Genomic DNA, 21,043 nt, shown 5'->3' with positions numbered 1-21,043 from the left:
CCAGTCTTTCTGCTGTTAGGGTCAGTTTGCATATTACCCTTTTACTATATAGGATAGAGGCCTGGTGTATGGGTGGGGGCTGGCTGGTTTGCCCTGAAGGGTGATCCGGATCAGGGTGGGGGTCCCCACTGGGGTGCCTGGCCAGCCTGGATGACGGGCTGATGGCTGTTTGCAGCTGGTCACACCCCCTTCAGGGTGGGGGTCCCCACTAGGGTGCCTAGCCAGCCTGGGTGAGGGGCTGAGGGCCGTTTTCAGGCTGGCGGGTGACTGAAGCTCCCAGCCTCTTTTTTCTTTTTTTTTTATTCTGGGATTTATTTACCTTCTATGGCTGTCACTGGAACTGAGAGCCGGCTCCAGCTTGAGGCTGTGGCTGGCTGAAAGCAGGTTTCTGGGTTTGTTTAGCTTCTATAATTGCAACATTGTTGCATCTGGAGCTCAGAGCTGGGCCGCAGCAGGCGGAGAACCTTGTCTTCCTCCATCACTGGAGCAAGCAAGCCTCATGTTCACTTCAGCTGCGTGGCTGCCGGCAGCCATCTTTGTTGGCAGTTAATTTGCATATCCTGCTGATTAGCCAATGGGAAGCATAGTGGAGGTATGGTTAATTACCATGTTTGTCTATTATTAGATTTGACTAGTGGCCTGGTGCATGAAATTTGTGCATGGGGGGGGGGTTCCCTCAGCCCAGCCTCAGCCTCTCCAATTGGACATCCTTTTCACAATCTGGGACCGCTGGCCTCTAACCACTCACCTGCCTGCCTGCTTGATCGCCCCCAACTGCCTCTGCCTGCCTTCCTGGTTGCCCCCAACTGCCCTTCCCTGCCAGCCTGATCTCGCCCCCAACTGCCCTCCCCTGCCAGCCCGATCTTGCCCCCAACTGCCCTCCCCTGATGGCCTGATTGCCTCTAACCCCCTGCCAGCCTGATCTTGCCCTCAAATGCTATCCCCTGCTGGCCTGATTGCCCCTCACTGCCTCTGCCTCGGCCCCAACCACCATGGCTTTGTCTGGAAGGAAGTCAGATGTCTGGAAGCTGGCCGGTTGACCTGGTCTAATTAGCATATTACCCTTTTATTAGTATAGATAGATTATATAGGATAAGATTGCTTAAATGGTGGTGGGGGGGGAGAGCCTTTTTGTCTGCTCTTGGCAGACAAAAATACATAATTTCTATATCTGGACTGATAGCCAGCCATATACTGCTGAACTGGTCATTAAAAAATTGAACCACTTTCTTACACCTTACACCAAACAGCTGTTGCCCTTAAAACCTCTCCTCAGCCCTCACCTTAGGTTCTGCCTTCATAGTTCACCCAGATTAGGTTCTGATTGGTTGGTTTCTATGCCAGTCAGCATCAAAAGCTGTGCCTTCTAGGCAGCCATCTTGTGAGGGCATGAGGGTCAATTTGCATATTACCTCTTTATTATATAGGACTAGAGGCCCAATGCACAAAATTCATGCAAGTGGCTCCGCCCCTGCCACCGCAGCAGCTACCTCGGCCCCCACCTGCCATGGCGATCGCCTTTGCCCCAGTCCCTGCCACTGTGGCTTTGCCTGGAAGGTCATCTGGAAGGACATCCAGAAGGATGTCTGGTCTAATTAGCATATTATGCTTTTATTATTATAGACTAGGGGCCCAGTGCACAAATTCATGCATCTTGAAAGGAACTGTGGGTTGCAAGGCTGCGGTGGGCTCAGGGGCAGGTCTTGGCCCATCCTCCATGCCCCCACCTGACCCCTTCTGCAGTGGTCCCTGGTCCCCTATTTGTTGGCAGCCCCTCTCCCGCCACCACCACTCCCACGCGCTGACAGCACCAGCCCCACTTGCACCCGGTGACGGCACGGAGCAGTTGGGGCCAGCGCCAGCAGCTGCAGCTCTCACCTGCTGCAGGTGTGACCAGGGCTGGTGCTGGCAGTGGGTGTGAGCAGTGGCTCCAGCACTGGCAGTGGGTGCAAGAGGAGGCTGCCAGCCCCAATCACCCCTCAGGAGCAGGGGGAAGTGGAGAAGCCCTGAGGTCTGATCAGGGCTGGAAGCCACCACTCGCACCTGCTGATGGCACCAAGTGATCAGGGCTGGTGCTGGGCACCAGCAGCGGTGCGAGCAGTGGCTCTGGCATCAGCAGTGGGTGCAAGCAGGGCTGGTGCTGGCAGCAGGTGTGCACACCAGGCAAGACCACAGTGCACGGGAGCAAAGAATTTTCAGTAACCACCACAGGCTTGCCCCTATGACAGTGACTGGTGCCCCGCTTTGGTCTGGCACTCCCGCTCACCTGTTCCACCATGCCGCCATGGCCAATGCCCACCATGTTCCACGCTCTGCCACCTGCTGCTAATGCCCACCATATTCCACACATGCCCCCTTGTGGTCAGCGCACGTCATAGCGACCGGTTGTTCAGTTGTTCTGCGATTCAGTCTATTTGAATATTAGGGTTTTATATATATAGATATGCATAGCCCATGGACACAGACAATAGAGTAGTAAAGGCTTGGGAGTGGTGGGTGCAGGGTGAATGGGGTCAATGAGGAAAAAAAGGAACAAACAAAGGGGACAACTGTAATACTTTCAATAATAAAGATGAATAATAAAAAAAGAAATGGAAATATAAAAAAATCTAAAAATTAAAAATTAAACATTTAAAGACCCTCAAAGAAGAAAGAATAGCGTTCACACACAAAAAATAAAAATATGAAGCCAGAAAGATATGACCTGAAACAGATTGGCTCTGAAAAGAATTGATTAGGAATCTGGGTATAAAACATGCTAATTAAATCAATAGATGAGACAGTCAAAAGCAGAATTAGTGAACTGAAAGATAGGAAGCAAGTCAAAGGCATAAGGAGATGAAAAGACAGAAAAGAGCACTAGAGGCAGGTTGAGCAGGAATGACAGAGAAGGAGTAGTAGAAGGTGCCCCGAGTGAGAATTTTCTACAATTAAAAACACGGCTTCAGAGTAAAAGCAGGCAAGGAAATGGAGCGAGACCCCCAGACCAGGTTAGTCCAGATCCTTGGTCACCCTGGCCTTCTCTTTTGCAGCATCGGGACATTGGTTCAAGGGCTGACTCTGGCTTCACGTCTGTTTGGATTTTACATGCAGCAGGTGGTCTGGTACCTGGTGCTTGGAACGTGTTCAATAAACATTCTGCAATGAATAACTGAAGAGCTGACAGATGAGGAAGTCAGTGTTGGGAGAAGCCAGTGCTCATGTCCCTCTGCATGGCCAGGTGAAGGGACACCAGGGACACTACAGCCATGGACAAAGCCTGTGGCCCTTGTGAGGGGCCGCTTGGTGCCAGTGTGTGTGTGTGAGAGCTGGGTGGCCCTTGGGAGAAGCCACTCAGGCTGGGCTCAGCCTGCAGAGCAGGAAGGTTTGAGGATGAGCTTCCCCATGAGGTCTTCCTGGCTTCCTTGCCTGGAGAGTGGCCAGCCCAATACAAGAACAAACTCATTCTCTATAAATATGTGATTAGAGATGAGCTATTAATAGAATAACCTCAATAACAGCATGATCAACCAATATTGATACAGCACTTTATGGGTTCCAAAGAGCTTTCACATTTGTTATCTCATCTAATCCCTATACCATCCGGAGAGGATAGTATTTTTGTAACCATTTTATAGACTCGGAAAAACTAGGTTTGGAGAATTGGAGCAAATTGCCTGAGATCCCTGAGCCCCTAAGGGGCAGGTCTGGGGCTCTGAGCCTTGTCCCATGGCCACCACCCCTCCTTCTCCTTGTGCAGGCAGAGGCGGGGCTGCCAGTGACCTTTGCTGTCCAGAAACAGTTTGCCGAGTGACTGAAGAATGTATACAACGCTGCTCAGCGGGCCACGTGTGACGTGCTCCTAGGGACAAGCCATCTTCATTACAGAGCAGGGCCCCCTGCCCACCTCGCAGAGTAGATGGTAAGTGGAGAGGATGGAGGCTGAGCACAGACTGACTTGTTACAGTGTGCGTGGGGGCCCTTCCCTGAAGAGTAAGGACGATATGAGAGATGGTACAATCCCTGCCTCTTCCTTCCTCCTCCATTTCTGGACATAGCACTCAAGACCGTGTTGCTAGCATATCATACACAGACTTTCATTTTATTCTGTTCTTTCATGTGTGAAAGCAGCAAAGTGGCTGAAGTCCTGTGGGCACACAGGGGAGGCGGAGGCTCTGGGCAGGCCCGAAGACCTGGACTCTCATTTCAGCTGAATTACTCTTGAGTCCGAAGCATGTCGGTTTAGTGTTTTCCATATTTTAACAAAACTAGGAGCAAAGAAAACAAAGCCTTGGAATACTGGACAAACACTGCTGCACTGACCCAGCGTCTCTGTCTGGCCTGGCTGGGCCATGCGAGCCTCAGTGCCACTCCCCTCGGCTGGGAGGAAAAGTCCGGGTTGGCCTCTGTAGGGCTGTTCATGACGGACAGGTGGTGTGAAAGTGGAATGTGTAGGGGTAGACCTATTTGTGAACTACTCATTCAGCATATATTTATTGTGTCCCTGGCTGCCTGGAAATGACTAAGACCCCACCCAGAGGGGCTCACAGCCAAGCCAGTGAAACCGTGCAGGGTACAAAGCCCGGGGGTGGGGTTGAAGCTCATCACCATGCACTGGTAGGAGCAGTGGCCAGGGAAACACTCCCCCCCCCCCCCCCCCCCCCCTCCATTAGGCTGTGGTTTTGGAGGAGGAGCTGTTCTGCAGCATTACAGCACATACTCGGAGGCATTACAGCACCTACTCGGAGGCATTACAGCACATACTCTGAGGCATTACAGCACCTACTCTGAGGCACTGCAGCACATACTCTGAGGCACTGCAGCACCTACTCTGAGGCACTGCAGCACCTACTCGGAGGCATTACAGCACCTACTCGGAGGCACTGCAGCACCTACTCGGAGGCATTACAGCACCTACTCTGAGGCACTGCAGCACCTACTCAGAGGCATTACAGCACATACTCTGAGGCATTACAGCACCTACTCTGAGGCATTACAGCACATACTCTGAGGCACTGCAGCACCTACTCTGAGGCATTACAGCACATACTCTGAGGCACTGCAGCACCTACTCTGAGGCATTACAGCACATACTCTGTGACACTGCAGCACTTACTCTGAGGCACTGCAGCACATACTCTGAGGCATTACAGCACATACTCTGAGGCACTGCAGCACATACTCTAAGACACTGCAGCACATACTCTGAGGCACTGCAGCACATACTCTGAGGCATTACAGCACATACTCTGAGGCACTGCAGCACTTACTCTGAGGCATTACAGCACATACTCTGAGGCACTGCAGCACTTACTCTGAGGCACTGCAGCACTTACTCTGAGGCACTGCAGCACATACTCTGAGGCACTGCAGCACTTACTCTGAGACACTGCAGCACATACTCTGAGGCACTGCAGCACTTACTCTGAGGCACTGCAGCACATACTCTGAGGCATTACAGCACATACTCTGTGACACTGCAGCACTTACTCTGAGGCACTGCAGCACATACTCTGAGGCATTACAGCACATACTCTGAGGCACTGCAGCACATACTCTAAGACACTGCAGCACATACTCTGAGGCACTGCAGCACATACTCTGAGGCATTACAGCACATACTCTGAGGCACTGCAGCACTTACTCTGAGGCATTACAGCACATACTCTGAGGCACTGCAGCACTTACTCTGAGGCACTGCAGCACTTACTCTGAGGCACTGCAGCACATACTCTGAGGCACTGCAGCACTTACTCTGAGACACTGCAGCACATACTCTGAGGCACTGCAGCACTTACTCTGAGGCACTGCAGCACTTACTCTGAGGCACTGCAGCACATTCTCCGATGCTCAGACTGGGCTGCCCTCCTCCATCTGGGTGGGTGTGGTTTGCTTCTCTGGAGGCAGCGGGGAAGGGTGCGGTCTAGTCCCGGGTGCTACAGGAGAGGAGCGGCTCCTGGTGTGGCTCTGAACCACAGAACAGGATGAATCCCTTTGTTTGCAGGTTTGAAAATTATGAAGTTTCATTAGACAGATCTATGCTGACTGTTGCTTAGTTGTAATTTTCAAACAATTTTTGGAAATTCTGCTGAGCACAAATGTGCCTTACCCTGGGAAGTATCTGAGTGGCTTGGTGGCCCTGGTTCCCACGGTGCCTTCTGCACCCCTCCTGGGACATTTAACACATCCTAGAGTTAATTGTTCTTTACTGGCTCTCAGCTTTTGGGACCCCTCTGCTCCCCTCTGGGCCCTCAGTATTGGGCACATCACAGGGGCAGGAGCCTCCAGTAGCATTGCTGAGGACCAGAGGGAAGGGAGTACCCGAGTGCATGTAGATAAACGATTGTAGTCATGAGATGAACGTGGTCCACATCTTTCCTCTTTGGATCACCCAGAGGGTTCCTCCCAGCATCCTGTTCTTCTTCCGCCTCATGGCCAAGTGTGAAGATGCTGGCTCTTTTCAAAGGCCTTTCCTTGCTGGGTGAGAGGTGAGAGCAGCAGCAGTGACCCTGGCGAGGAGAGAGTGGTCCTCCGCTTTCAGGGGTGCAGGTGGCAGGGAGTTGCACGCTACGGGTGCCCTTGGCCCAGGGTGTGGCTCCAGCTTCCACACCTCTGTTGGTGCCCCTTACTGACCTCACCTGGCATATCACTTCTGCTTCGGGGAGCCGTTTCCTCATCTGTAAAGTGGGATAACGCTGACTCCCAGGATGACATGAGAAACAGTATTAAGTGCTTGGCACATTCTGGACGCTCACAAAATGTAAGCTCTCATTTGTGTACTCAGCCTGACCCCCGGGGGAGGCGCCACGGATGGACGAAGCCCAGTTCCAATGTGAGCAAGCCCACAATGTGACCAGCGTGTGTTGCGCTGTGGCTGATGGATGTTGAAGATACCGAGCAGAGAGTGGAGAGCGCACAAGACAAGGAATCAGAAGAGACCTGTGGTTTGAGTCTGGGTTCTGACACATTATGGCCATGTGGCTTTGGACCTTAAGTTTTTAATCTGCAGAGGGGGTTAGTAATGTCTTTTCATCAGAATCCTCAATTAATGACACTCATCGTCATCAAGGAGGCACGTTCCTTAACTTCTTCAATTTTATTTTATTATTGTTTTCCCAGTCTCTCCTGATTCACCCTCCCCTTCCCAGCTGTCTTCACAAGGACCCCTCTAGTGCATCTGGTAGAAATCTTTCTATGGATCAACCTTAAAAAAATTTTTTTTTAATATTAGCATTTATTTATTTAGAATATATTCTTTATTGTTGAAAGTATTTTATATATATCCCTTTTCCCCTCATTGACCCCCTTCCCCTGCCCCAGGCCCTCACCACCCTTTTGTCTGTGTCCATGGGCCATGCATATATGCACACAAGTTCTTTGGTCGATTACCTCCCACCCACCCATCCTCCCCCACCTTCCCTCTGGACCCACTCCGTCCATCAGTTTATTTTGTTACTTAGATTCCACATATGAGTGAGATCATGTGATACTTGTGTTTCTCTGACTGGCTTATTCACTTAGCATAATGTTACCCAGGTCCCTTCATGCTGTCTCTTTTTTATTCTTATATTTACACATTGAAGACCCAGGTCACTTGACCTGTAGAGTTTCCCACGGTCTAATGTTTTGCTGATTGCATTCTTATGGTGTTCATCGACATGTGCCTCTATCCTCTGTCTCCTGTAAATTGGTAGCAAGATCCAGAGGCACATCTACATATAGCATGCATGCTGGGAATTTGACTACACTACTCCATGATACTGCTGCCTTGGCATCCACTCTGTGTGAACAAGTGGCCCCTCCCATGAGTACACGCCCTGGGTAACAGCCCCAGAATCAAGATCAAGGGAAATTCTCGCTCTAACATCCCCAGCAGCCCGGTGAGCAGCAGTGTCCCGCCTCTCAAGGCCTTCCCCTTGTGCACCCCTTGGATAGCACTCTAGCGGGACTTACCCAAACCCACTCTTTTTGGTTTGAATTGACCCACCCAGTTTAAAAAAATGGGAACCACAAAAGCACTCCAGCCACAGACCTCAATAAAGCCTGTGCCTCATGTGCCCGCACCCTGCCTTGAGCTCCTTATGGAAACGTTGTGCTGTGCCGCGTGTTTCTTCCAGGACCTGTGTGGAAAAACCCTCTCCAGGTCAATTTCCCTTGTGGTTCTTGTTCAACGTCAGCTCACTATCCCACACCGGCTGTATTTAATAAATGTTAATTTAACAAAGTCACAGTAATGTATCAATACTTCATTCCACAGTTTATCTACTCATCTCACGAACATTCGGGCTGTTTCGCAGTTGTGGCTGCTATGCCTAGTGGTGCTGTGAGCATGCATTCATGTGTACTTGTGTAGTACCGGCTTTCCGTTATTTGGGCACATACTGAGGAGTGGGACTGTGTGGTTATATTAGTCTGTATTTAACTTCTTGAGAAACCATAGCAGGAGTACCACTTTATATTCCACCAGGTTCGCATTTTTCCACATCCTTGCCAACATTTATTGTTTTCTAATTTTTAATTACATCCATTCTAGTGGGTATGAAGTGGTGCCTCAATGTGGTATTAATGTGCATCTCTCTAATGACTGAGGATGCTGAGCAACTTTTCATGTGCTGTTGGCATTTGGATGTCTTCTTTGGAGAAATGTGTCTTCTAGTCCTTTGCCCATTATTGAACTAGGCTGTTTGTCTTTTGGTTGTTGAGTCGTAAGAGTTTTTTCAAGGCTACTAGACCCTTGTGAGATATGTGTTTGTAAAGATTTTTCCTGCCTTTTCACTTTCCTCATAATGTCCTTTGATGCATATTTTAAAAGAAAATTTTTATGAAGTCCAATTTATCTACTTTTTCTTTTATTGCTCATGACTTTGATGTCATGGCTAACAATCTATTGCTAAGTCCAAAGTCATGAATATTTATCCCTATGTTTCCTTCCAGATTTTTATGGTTTTAACTTGTATTTAGGATGTTGGTCCATTTTCATTTAAGCTTGAATATGGTGTGAAGTATGGGTCCAAATTCATTCTTTTGCATATGGATATCCTGTTGTCCCAGCACCATTTGTTGAGTAGAGAAAATCAATTGACAATGGATGTATGGATTTATTTCTGGACTCTCAATTCTATTCCATTTGTCTACATGTCTATGGTTATGCTAGTTCCACACTGTTTTGATTAATTTTGTAGTACGTTTAGAAATTTGGAAGTTTGAGACCTCCAACTTTGTTCTTCTTTTGAGGATCAGCTTGTCAATTTTTGCAAAGGAGCCCTCTGGGGCTTTGATAGGGATTGCTTTAAATCTATATAGATAGGTCAATTTAGGACTATTGTCATCTTAACAATGTTAAGTCTTCTGATACAAGAACAATAATATATATTTTTTATTTATTTAGATATTTTATAATTTCTTTCAACAATGTTTTGTCTAAACAGAAATAAACTGGTAGATTCAGAGGACAAATTGATGGTCATCAGATGGGAAGAGTGTTGGGGGAATGGGTGAAAACGTTAAAGAGATAAAAAAGTACAAATTGCCAGTTATTAAAATAGTCATGGGGATGTAAAGTCATAGAGAATATAGTCAATAATATTGTAATAACTATGTATTGTGTCAGAAGAGTACTAGACTTATTATGGTGGTCATTTCATAAGTTATATAAACATCTAACCGCTATGCTGTACACCTGAAACTAATATAATGTATGTCAATTTAGTTGAAAAATAAAAAAATTTAAATAAAAACAATGTTTTGTATTTTTCAGAGAGTAAGTTTTGCATTTATTTTGTTATCTTTATTCATAAGCATTGTATTCTTTTATATATTTTTGTAAGTTGAATTTAATTTTGGATCATTCATTGTTAGGTAGAGGTGAATTTTTGAACACTGTTCTTATATACTGAAATCTTGCTGAGCTCATTCATTGGCTCTAATTTTTGTGTGGATTCCTCAGGATTTTCTATGTACTAGAATAACTAGATCATGTCATCTCCAAATAGTTTTACATCTTTCTTTCCAATCTGGATGCCTCCCCCCCCCCCCCCCCCCCGCCCTTATCTAATCCCCCTGCTGGAGCCTTCAGTGCAATGCTGAGTAACCACAGTGAGAGTGGGCGTCTAGTAAGTACAATGTTAGCTTTTTTATTTTTTTATTTTTTAAGATGCCCTTTATAAAGTTTCCTTCTATTCCTAGTTTGTTGGATGTCTTTATCATGAATGAATTTGGTATTTTATCAGTTTTTTTAAAAGTAGCTACTTAGATACTATGCAGTTTTTGTTCTTTATTCATATGGTGGATTACATTGATCAATTTTTATGCTTTTCTTTTTTTAGAATGTATTTTTATTAATTTCAGAGAGTAAGAGAGAGGGAGAGAGAGATAGAAACATCAATGATGAGAGAGAATCATTGATTGGCTGCCTTCTGCACGCCCCCTACTGGGGATCAAGCCTGCAACCCAGGCTTGTGTCCTTGTCTAGAATAGAACCTGGGACCCTTCAGTCTGCAGCTGACACTACCCACTGAGCCAAACTGGTGAAGGCACATTGACCAATTTTTGAATGTGAAAGTAACCATGCATTCCTGGGATAAATCCCACTTGACCATGGTGTATAATCCTTTTCATATATTGTTGAATAGTTAGTCTTATGCACATACATTCACAAATTGCAGCTGAATAGAAGTCGAAGTAAAGAAAGACTGGCTTTGGAGACTGAGCCAGCCTGAGGAATGCAGTTGGAGCAGCCGATCCGTTTGTTTCAGGGAAGGCCCAGGCCTGCATAGCACTTGGCCTTTTCTTTTTTAATCCTGTTTCCTTTGACCTTCTGTGGTTCAAGTTTTCTCTCCTTGAGAAATTTGTCCAGAAATAAGAATCTAGTTGTGAAAAGACTCAGCTACTTTTATTATTATTATTTTTATTATTATTTTTAATATATATTTGTATTGATTTCAGAGAGGAAGGAAGAGGGAGAGAGAGATAGAAACATCAATGATGAGAGAGAATCATGAATTGGCTGCCTCCTGCACGCCCCCCACTGGGGATGAGCCCACAACCCAGGCATGTGCCCTTGACCGGAATCGAACCTGGGACCCTTCAGTCCGCAGGCCGATGCTCTATCCACTGAGCCAAGCCGGCCAGGGCTACTTTTGTTATGATTTAGTATCTACAGTTAAGCAAATATTGCCCAAATTTGGAAAACTTGCTAACAATATAAAACAAATGTCCAATTTTAAAAAAAATAGCAAAACCTTCTAATCAATTTAAATTAAAATTTTATGATAGTATCAGGTTGTTAATGAAAAAGTGTTCATTAATAAGTAATAAAATTTTTTGTTGATTGCATTGTTCTTTCATCTCTGGACTTCTGTTTTTTTAAATCAGCGCATGAGTTGAAACCATGTTGCTCATGTAGCATTTTCGGTGAAGGTACAGGAGGGGAGCAGGCGAGGCCGAGCCAGCAGAACCTGCCCTGAGTCCAGAAGGCCAACCCTGGGACACCTCAGGCCATTGCACAGAAACCAGGCTTCTGCTGGCCTCAGGCATCAGGGAAGGAAGTGGGTGGAGCAGGCCTGCCTCTGGGGATGAGTCAGACACAGGAGGCCTGTTTGACTCCCTTCTCACAACCACCTCTGTGAATGGTTTCACCCTCCCCTCAGTCCCCAAACCAGAACTCTCCTCCACTCCTCACGTCCTGCCCTGAGGTTCTGCTCCTCACCAGCCATCCACAGCGCTGTGGTCCCCGGGCCCTTTCCCTCCCTCTGCCCCTGCATCCCAGCTGGCTCCCTTGCACACGGGCCTCTCCTTCCACCCATTCTCTACTCACCACCAGAGAGGTGTGTTGATTTCACCAAGTCTGTGCCCCTCTTGCAATACGACTTTGCCTCTCATCTTGTCAAGAGGTAGAATCTATTTCCTAGCTCTGAATATGCCTCACTTATAGCTAATAAAGTGTGCTGGGGTGTGCTCTAAGATTAAGACTTGGGATCCTCCTGCCATGTAAACAAACTTGGGCTGGAGGACTAACTACTAAGAGATCCCATGGGTGGGAGGCTCCAGCCTCAGCCCAGCCATGTGAGCGAGACTATTTTAGACCCTCCAACTCCAGGCAATCTACCAGGAGGATGCGACCATGTGAGAGCCCAGGAGAGTCCAGCAGGAGAAGCACTCATAGAATTGAAAAGTAATGAATCATTGTGTGCCAATACATTAAAAAACTTAGATGAAACGGAAAAACTCCCAGAAAGACATGAAAACTAAAAATGACTCAGGAGGAAATAGAAAATCTGAAGATTCCTATAATAGATTGAATTAGTAATAAAACAAATTTTTGAGAGGAGACCAAGATGGCGGCATAGGTAAACACCTGAGATTGCTGCTGCAAACAACCACTTCAAAAATACAACTAAAAGACGGAACGGACATCACCCAGAACCACAGGAAGGCTGGCCTTGGACAGACTCTTCAACTAGAAGGAAAGACAACAGCATACCGAGGCTCAGAAGAGGCGCAGTGTGGAAAATTTAAAGGTGTGGAGGTGCGCGCGAAAAGCGGGCGGGTGGCTGAGGGTGCGGTTGTCGTTTTCAATCAGGAGGGAGTCTCAGACTCTGAGCTCCAGATCCAGGCGAGTCTCTAGGGACTCAGACTCAAACGGGAGAAGCGGGATTGTCTGGCATCAGTTGAAACGTGAGGGCAGACTTCTCTCTGAGATTTGCAGCCCTTGCTGGGGTTCTGAGAAGCAGAGCCTCTGGGAACGGGACTGAGAGCAGCCATAACTGCTCCCTCTGCCCGCCCTGTTGATCCCGCCCCGCCCCGCCCCGCCCAAGCCCTGTGCAGAGCCATTTGCCGGATCGCCTCAGGCAAAGGCTAGATTAGCACCTCCCCAGAGGACAGAAGTTTTCCACACAGCTGATTCTCACAGCCAGTCAGCCTGGTGGTCAAATCCCTCTAGTATTAACTACAACAATCAAGGCTTAACTAGAACAAGACTGTGCACAAAGACCACAAGGGGGTGCACCAAGAAAGCATAAAAGATGCGGAGACAAAAAAACATGACAGAAATGGAGGATATGGAGCTAAAAAACGCAATTTTGAGGGCTTGCAATAATGTGCTAGAAGCAGCCAATAAACTTGATGAGAGACTCACGAAAACTAATGAGACCCTCGATGTTGTGATAAAGAACCAACTAGAAATTAAGCATACACGGACTGAAATAAAGAATATTATACAGACACCCAATAGCAGACCAGAGGAGCGCAAGAATCAAGTCAAAGATTTGAAATATGAAGAAGCAAAAAACACCCAACCAGAAAAGCAAAAGGAAAAAAGAATCCAAAAATAGGAAGATAGTGTAAGGAGCCTCTGGGACAGCTTCAAACGTACAAACATCAGAATAATAGGGGTGCCAGAAGATGAGAGACAGCAAGATATTGAAACCTATTTGAAGAAATAATGGCAGAAAACTTCCCCCACCTGGTGAAAGAAATGGACTTACAGGTCCAGGAAGCGCAGAAAACCCCAAACAAAAGGAATCCAAAGAGACCACACCAAGACACATCATCATTAAAATGCCAAGAACGAAAGACAAAGAGAGAATCTTAAAAGCAGCAAGAGAAAGAGACTCAATTACCTACAAGGGAATACCCATACGACTGTCAGCTGATTTCTCAACAGAAACTTTGCAGGCCAGAAGGGAATGGCAAGAAATATTCAAAGTGCTGAATACCAAGAACCTACAACCAAGATTACTTTATCCAGCAAAGCTATCATTCAGAATTGAAGGTCAGATAAAGAGCTTCACAGATAAGGAAAAGCTAAAGGAGTTCATCACCACTAAACCAGTATTATACGAAATGCTGAAAGGTATCCTTTAAGAAGAGGAAGAAGAAAAAGGTAAAGATACAAATAGTGAACAACAAACATGCATCTATCAACAAGTGAATCTAAGAATCAAGTGAATAAATAATCTGATGTACAGAATGAACTGGTGATTATAATGAATCAGGGACATAGAAAGGGAATGGACTGACTATTCTTGGAGGGGAAAGGGGAATGGGAGATGCGGGAAGAGAATGGACAAAAATCGTGCACCTATGGATGAGGACAGTGGGTGGGGAGTGAGGGTGGAGGGTGGGGCGGGAACTGGGAGGAGGGGAGTTATGGGGAGGAAAAAAAGAGGAACAAATGTAATCTGAACAATAAAGATTTAATAAAAAAATAAATAAAACAAATTTTTATTAAAAAATTACTAATAAAGAAAAACCAGCCCTAGCTGGTTTGGCTCAGTGGCTAGAGTGTTGGCCTGCAGACAGAAGGGTCTTGGGTTTGATTCCGGTCAAGGGCACATGCCTGAATTGTGGGCTTGATCCCCAGTAGGGGGCGTGTAGGAAGCAGCCAATCAACAATAATGTTTCTATCTCGCTCTCTCCCTCTTCCTCTCTGAAATCAATAAAAATGTATTAAAAAAAATAGAAAAATGAAGCCCAGCTGACTTCACTGGAAAATTTTATCAAACATTTAAAAAATAATTCTTACCAATACTTCACAAATTCTTCCAAATAATAGAAGAGGTTAGAACACTTCCCAACTCATTCTGAGGCCACTGTTACCCAAATACTAAAACCAGACAAATACATCACAAGAAAGAAAAGCTAGTATCTTTTATAAATATAAATAAAATTATACTAACAAAATATATATATAAAATAAAATCAGTGGAAGTCAGGGCCTTTCCTGAAACAAGCAGGGATCACCCACACCAACTTCATTCCTCAGACTGGCTCAATCTCAAAATTCAATCCTTTTTTAATTTGATTTCTATTCAGCTGCAATTTGTGAATTTATGTGCCTAAGACTAACTACTGGCACACCCAGTGCAGCAGTAATTCCTACACCTTCCAGCCTTCACTGCCTTCTGATAACAAAAATAATGCTCACTTCTGATTCTAAGAGGGCTTCAATCTAAGATGGGCCTTCAAACAAGACCCACTAGAATTTGTAAAAAAAAAAAAAAAATCACAATTGAGTAGCAATACTAAGGAAATAGAGACTTCACGTAGACACTGGAGTGAAACTGCCCTAGGGAAAAGGAAGTTAAAGAAAACAATTAAAAATTTTAAATTACATTTTACATTCATTATATAGTTTCAGGTGTACAACATAGTGATTAGACATTTATATAATTTATGAAGTGATCACTTTGATAAGTCCAGTAGTCACTTGGCACCATACATAGTTATTACTATACTAGAGGCTCGGTGCACAAAAATTTGTGCACTTGGGGCGGCGGGGGGGTGTCCCTCAGCCTGGCCTGTGCCCTCTAGCGGACTGGGACCCCTCAGGAGATGACCACCTGCTGGCTTAGGCCCACTCCCCGGGGGATTGGGCCTAAGCTGGCAGTCAGACATCCCTCTGACAGGCGGGAGCCCTCGGGGGATGTCCACTTGCCAGCAGGGAGAAGGCCTAAGCTGCAGTCAGACATCCTTGATGCTGCTGAGGAGGCAGGAGAGGCTTCCACCACCACCGCTGTACTGGCAGCCATCAGCCTGGCCTGTGGCTGAGCAGAGCTTCCGCTGTGGGAGTGCACTGACTGCCAGGGGGCAGCAGCTCCTGCATTGAGCGTCTGCCCCTTGGTGGTCAGTGTGTGTCATAGTGACCAGTCATTCCCAGTGGTTCTGCTGTTAGTATCAATTTGTATATTACCCTTTTATTATATAGGATAGAGGCCTGGTGCTTGAGTAAGGGCTGGCTGGTTTGCCCTGAAGGGTGTCCTGGATCAGGGTGGGGGTCCTGCTGGGGTGCCTGGCCAGCCTGGCTGAGGGGCTGATGGGTGTTTGCAGGCTGGTCACAGTTTCTTCACAATGGGGGTCCCCACTGGGGTACCTGGCCAGCCTGGGTGAGGGGCTGATGGCTGTTTGCAGGCTGGCCACACCCCCTTTTGGGGGGTCTCCACTGGGGTGCCTGGCCAGCCTGGGTGAGGGGCTGAGGGACATTTTCAGGCTGGCCAAGCCCCCACCCCGCCTTGTGACAGAAGCTCCCAGCCTCTCCTTTTATTCTTTTTTTTTTTTTTACTCTGATATTTATTTACCTTCTATAATTGAAACGTTGTAGCCTTGAGTAGCTCAGAGCCGGCCAGGGTGGGCGGGAGGGAAGCTTGGCTTCCTCTATTGCCAGGGGCAACCCAAGCCTCCTGCTCGCTCCAGCTCCGTGGCCATGGCAGGCTGAAAGCAGGTATCTGGGGTTTATTTACCTTCTATAATTGAAACTTTGTTGCTTTGTGTGAAGCTCAGAGCTGGCCACGCCAGGCAGGAAGCTTGGCTTCCTTCATCATTGGGGCAACCAAGCCTCCTGCTTGCTCCAGCTCCTTGGCTGCTGGCCGCCATCTTGGTTGTGTTAATTTGCATATAGTCGCTCTGATTGGCCATGGGCGTGGCTTAAGGCATAGCAAAGGTATGGTCAATTTGCATGTTTGTCTTTTATTAGTGTGTACTGGAGGCCCCGCGCATGAAATTCATGCTTGGGTGTGGTCCCTACACCTGGCCAGTGATTAGGGTCATCTATCCCAGCTGCCCACAGCTGATCCTCCCCCCCACCGCCACCCATCCCCAGTTCCCCATTCCCCTTCAGTAATGGACTGAGCAGTCAGCTGTTCCCGCTCACTTGCCAGCCCTGCCCCTGCCGTGGGTGGCCATTAGGTAATCGGACCCTGCCAGCTAGGGAAAGGGAACAAGAGGTGGTCAGTGCACCTCATAGTGACTGGTCCAGTGGTCATTCTGCAGTTAGGGTCAATTTGCATATTACCCTTTTATTATATAGGAGAGAGGCCTGGTGTACAGGTGGGGGCTGGCTGGCCTGCCTTGAAGGGGGCCCTGGATTGGGGTGGAGGGTTCCTGCTGGGGACAGAGATGGCCTGGGCAAGGGGCCATGGGCGGTTTGCTGGCTGGCCATGTCCCTGACTTTGTCAGGAAGGTCGTCCAGAATGATGTCTGGAAGACGTCCAGTCTATCTGGTCTAATTAGCATATTACCCTTTTATTAATATAGATTATTGACTATATTCCCTACACTATACTTTACATTCCCATGACTATTTTAATAACTGGCAATTTGTATATCTTAATCCCTTTCACCTTTTCCACCCATCCCCCCAACTCTCCTTCCATCTGGTGAATTTGTGTCTGTTTTGTTTGTTCACTTATTTTGTTTTTTAGATTTCACATCTGAGTGAAATTCTATGGTATTTGTCTTTGATTTATTTCACCTACCATAATACTCTCCAGGTTCATCTAAATTGTCACAAATGGCAAGATTGCTTTCTTTTTTATGGTCATCTAAGAGTCCCTTGTATATATGTACCACCTCTTCTTTATTCATTTATCTATGGACAGATGTTTAGGTTGCTTCTATAACTTGACTATTGTAAATAAGGCTGTAATGAATATAGGGGTGCATATATCTTTTTGAATTGGTACTTTGGATTCTTTGAATAAATACCCAGAAGTGGAATTGCTGGGTCATATGGTAGTTCTATTTTTAATTTTTTGAAGAGCCTCCATACTGTTTTCCATAGTGGCTGTATTAATTTACAATTCCACCAACAGTGAACAAAGGTTCCCTTTTCTCCACATCCTCTCTTGTGATTTTCATTTACATTTCCCTGATGAGTAATGATGTTGAGCATCTTTTCATATGTATCTTGGTCCATCTGTATGTCCTCTTTGGAGAAATGTCCAGTTAGGTCCTTTGCCCATTTTTAAATCAGATTGATTATTTTTTTTTGGTGTTAAGCTGTATAAGTTCCTTATAATTTTTGAATATTAAACCCTTATCAGATGTATAATTGGTGAATATCTTCACCCATTCAGTAGGCTGTCTTTTTGTTTTCTTGATTTTTTCTCTTTGCTGTGTGAAAATTTTTAGTTTCCCATTTGTTTTTGTTTCCCTTGCCCAGAGAGACTTATCCAAGAATATATTGTTAAAAGTGATGTTGCAGAGTTTATTGCCTATGTTTTCTTCTAGGAGTTTTATGGTTTCAGGTCTTACATAGAAGTCTTTAATCCATTTTGAGTTTATTTTTGTATATGTTGTAAGAAGATTTCATTTGTTTTGCATATATGTGTCCAGTTCTCAAAACACCATTTATTGAAGAAAGTATGGTTTCTTCATTGTATATTCTTGCCTCCTTTGTCATAGATTAATTGACCATATAGGCAAAAGTTTATTTTTGGGCTCTCTATTCTGTTTCATTGATCCATGTGTCTTTTTTATGCCAATATCATGCTGCTTTGATCACTATAGACTTGTAGTATAGTTTGATAATAGATAGCAGGATTCTTTCAACTTTATTATTCTTTCTCACTTTTGCTAGTTGGGGTCTTTTGTAGTTCCATATAAGTTTTAGTATTATTTGTTCTTATTCTGTGAAAAATGCCATTGCTATTTTGATAGGGATTGTATTGACTCTATAGATTGCTTTTGGTAGTATGCACATTTTAATAATGTTAATTCTTCCTATCCAAGAGCATAGTATAGCCTTTCATTTTATCTTCTTCAATTTCTTTCTTCAATGTCCTGGAGTTTATCAAGTACAAGTATTTTTCCTCCATAGTTAAATTTAGTGCTTGGTATTCTATTTTTTTTGATGCAGTTGTAAATAGGATTGTTTTCTTAATTTTTTTCTAATAGTTTGTTTTTGGTGTATAAAATGCAGCCGATTTTTGAATATCTATTTTTTATCCTGCTACTTCACTGTATTCACTTATCAGTTCTAATAGTTTTATGTTGGAATTTTTAGGGTTCTCTCTATATAGTATCATATCATTTGCAAATAATGACAGTTTTACTTCTTCCTTTCCAGTTTGGGTGCATTTTATTTCTTTTTCTTGTCTGAATATTGAGGGCTAAGATATCCAATATTATCTATAGATATAAAACCCTAATATGCAAATAGATTGAATGGCGGAACAAACGAATACCTGAAGAACCAAATAACCAGTTGCTATGACGTGCGCTGATCACCAGGGGTGCACGCGGAACATGGCAGGCATTGGCAGCAGGCGGCAGAGCATGGAATATGGTGAGCATTAGCTGTGGTGGGATGGTGGAGCAGGTGAGTGGGGGCACCAGACCAAGGTGGGGTGCTGGTTGCTGTAATCGGGGTGAACCTCTGGTGGTTACTGAAAATTCTTTGCTTCCACATGCCGCGGTCCCACCAGGTGCTCGCACCCGCTGCCGGTGCCAGCCCCAATCACTCTGCGCTGTCATTGGGTGTGAGTGGGACCGGCTCCATCAGCTCGTGGGAGCAGCAGTGGGAGCGGGGCTGCGGGCAGACAGGGGACCAGGGGCTGTGGAGGGTGGGGCCTGGCAGGAGCATGGAGGATGGGCTGAGACCCGCCCCTGTGCCCACCACAGTCTCGCAGCCCACAGTTCCTTTCAAGGTGCATGAATTCGTGCACTGAGCCCCTAGTGTTGAATAAAAATGCTAAAAGTAGACATTCTTGTCTTGTTCCTGATCTTAAAGAAAAAGCTTTCAGCTTTTCACTGTTGGGTATGATGTTATTGGTGAGTTTGTCATGTATGGCCTTTATTATGTTGAGGTATGTTCGCTCTATCCTCACTTTCTGGGAGTTTTTAAAAATCATAAATGGGTGCATATTTTCTTAAATGCTTTTTCTGCATCTATTGATATGATTATATGATTTTATCTTTCATTTTGTTTATGCTATGTATCATGATAATTGACTTGAAGATATTGAACTAATTTTGCATCCCAGGAATAAATTCCACTTGATCACAGTATATGATCTTTTTAAGGTATTACTGGATTTATTTTGCTGATATTTTGTTGAGAATTTTGAAATCTATGTTCATCAGGGATATTGGCCTATAACTGACTCTCTCTCTCTCTCTCTCTCTCTCTCTCTAATGCCTTTATTTGGTTTTGGTATCAAGGTAATGCTGGCCTCATAAAATGAGTTTCGGAGCCTTCCCTCCTTTTCCATTTTTTTGGAATAGTTTGAGAAGGATAGGTATTAATTATTTTTTGAAAGTTTGGTAATTTCTCTTGTGAGGCTATCTTGTCAAAGTCGTATTTGTTTGGAATTTTTTGATTATTGACTTGATTTTGTTAGTAGTTACTGATCTGTTCAGATCTTGTTTTTTTCCTGATTCAGTTATAGGAGATTGTATGTTTCTAGAACATATCCATTTCTTAGAAGTTGTCCACTTTATTGGCATATAATTGTTTGTAGCATTTTCTTATAATCCCTTTTATTCTGTCAGTTGTCACTTCTCCTCTTTTCTGATTTTATTTATGTACTTGGGTCCTTTCTCTTTTTTTCTTGATGAATCTAGACAAAATCTCGTCAATTTTTCTTTTTTTATCTTTCAAAGAACCAGCTCTTGTTTTCATTGATCTTTGGTACTTTTTAGACTCTATTTTGTTCATTTATGCTTTGATTTTTATTATTTCCTTCCTTCTATTCATTTTTGGTTTTGTTTGTTGTTCTTTTTCTAGTTTCTTTAGGTGTAAAGTTAGATTTTTATTGAGGATTTTTCTTGTTTCTTGAAGTAGAACTGTATTTCTATGAAAATCATTTTTTAGAACTGCTTTGGCTGTGTCCCACAAATTTTGGTCCATTGTATTTTTTTTTTTCACATCAGATGGGTAATGTGCCAAAGAAATAACAAGATTCGTGGGAGGCACATCTCACACAGAAGCACGAACACCCAATATGCTTATGAACTATAAAAGGATCTGGTCCATTGTATTTGATTTTTATTTGTCTCAAGGTATCTTTTGATTTCTTCTTGATCTCATTTGTTAACACATTCATTGTTTAGTAGCATTTTATTTAGTCTCCATGTGTTTGTATGTTTTTTTTGTTTCTTCTTATAATTGATTTCTAGTTTTATACCATTGTGAAAAGAAAAGATGCTTGAAAGGATTTTAATCTTCTTCAATTTATTGAGACTTGTTTTGTGGCCTAACATTGTCTAGCCTGGAAAATATTCCATGTACAGTTGAAAATAATGTATATTCTTCTGCTTTTGGGTGAAATGTCCTAAAAATATCAGT

At 44.7% G+C, this 21,043-nt stretch overlaps 1 non-coding gene across 1 annotated transcript; it reads right to left on the bottom strand.

Moving 5' to 3' along the window:
• Positions 1-20,622: 20,622 nt before the first annotated feature.
• On the bottom strand, positions 20,623-20,722 carry LOC139022247 (small nucleolar RNA U13). Its single transcript, XR_011473632.1, has one exon. It is a non-coding gene; the product is annotated as a small nucleolar RNA U13 (small nucleolar RNA).
• Between the last annotated feature and the right edge of the window lie 321 nt (positions 20,723-21,043).

Source organism: Myotis yumanensis, unplaced genomic scaffold, assembly GCF_028538775.1.
Source record: "Myotis yumanensis isolate MYYU_CA2020_CCGP unplaced genomic scaffold, mMyoYum1.0.hap1 SCAF_13, whole genome shotgun sequence".
NCBI classification, from domain to species: domain Eukaryota; kingdom Metazoa; phylum Chordata; class Mammalia; order Chiroptera; family Vespertilionidae; genus Myotis; species Myotis yumanensis.
This window is presented reverse-complemented; position numbering and strand designations above follow the sequence as displayed.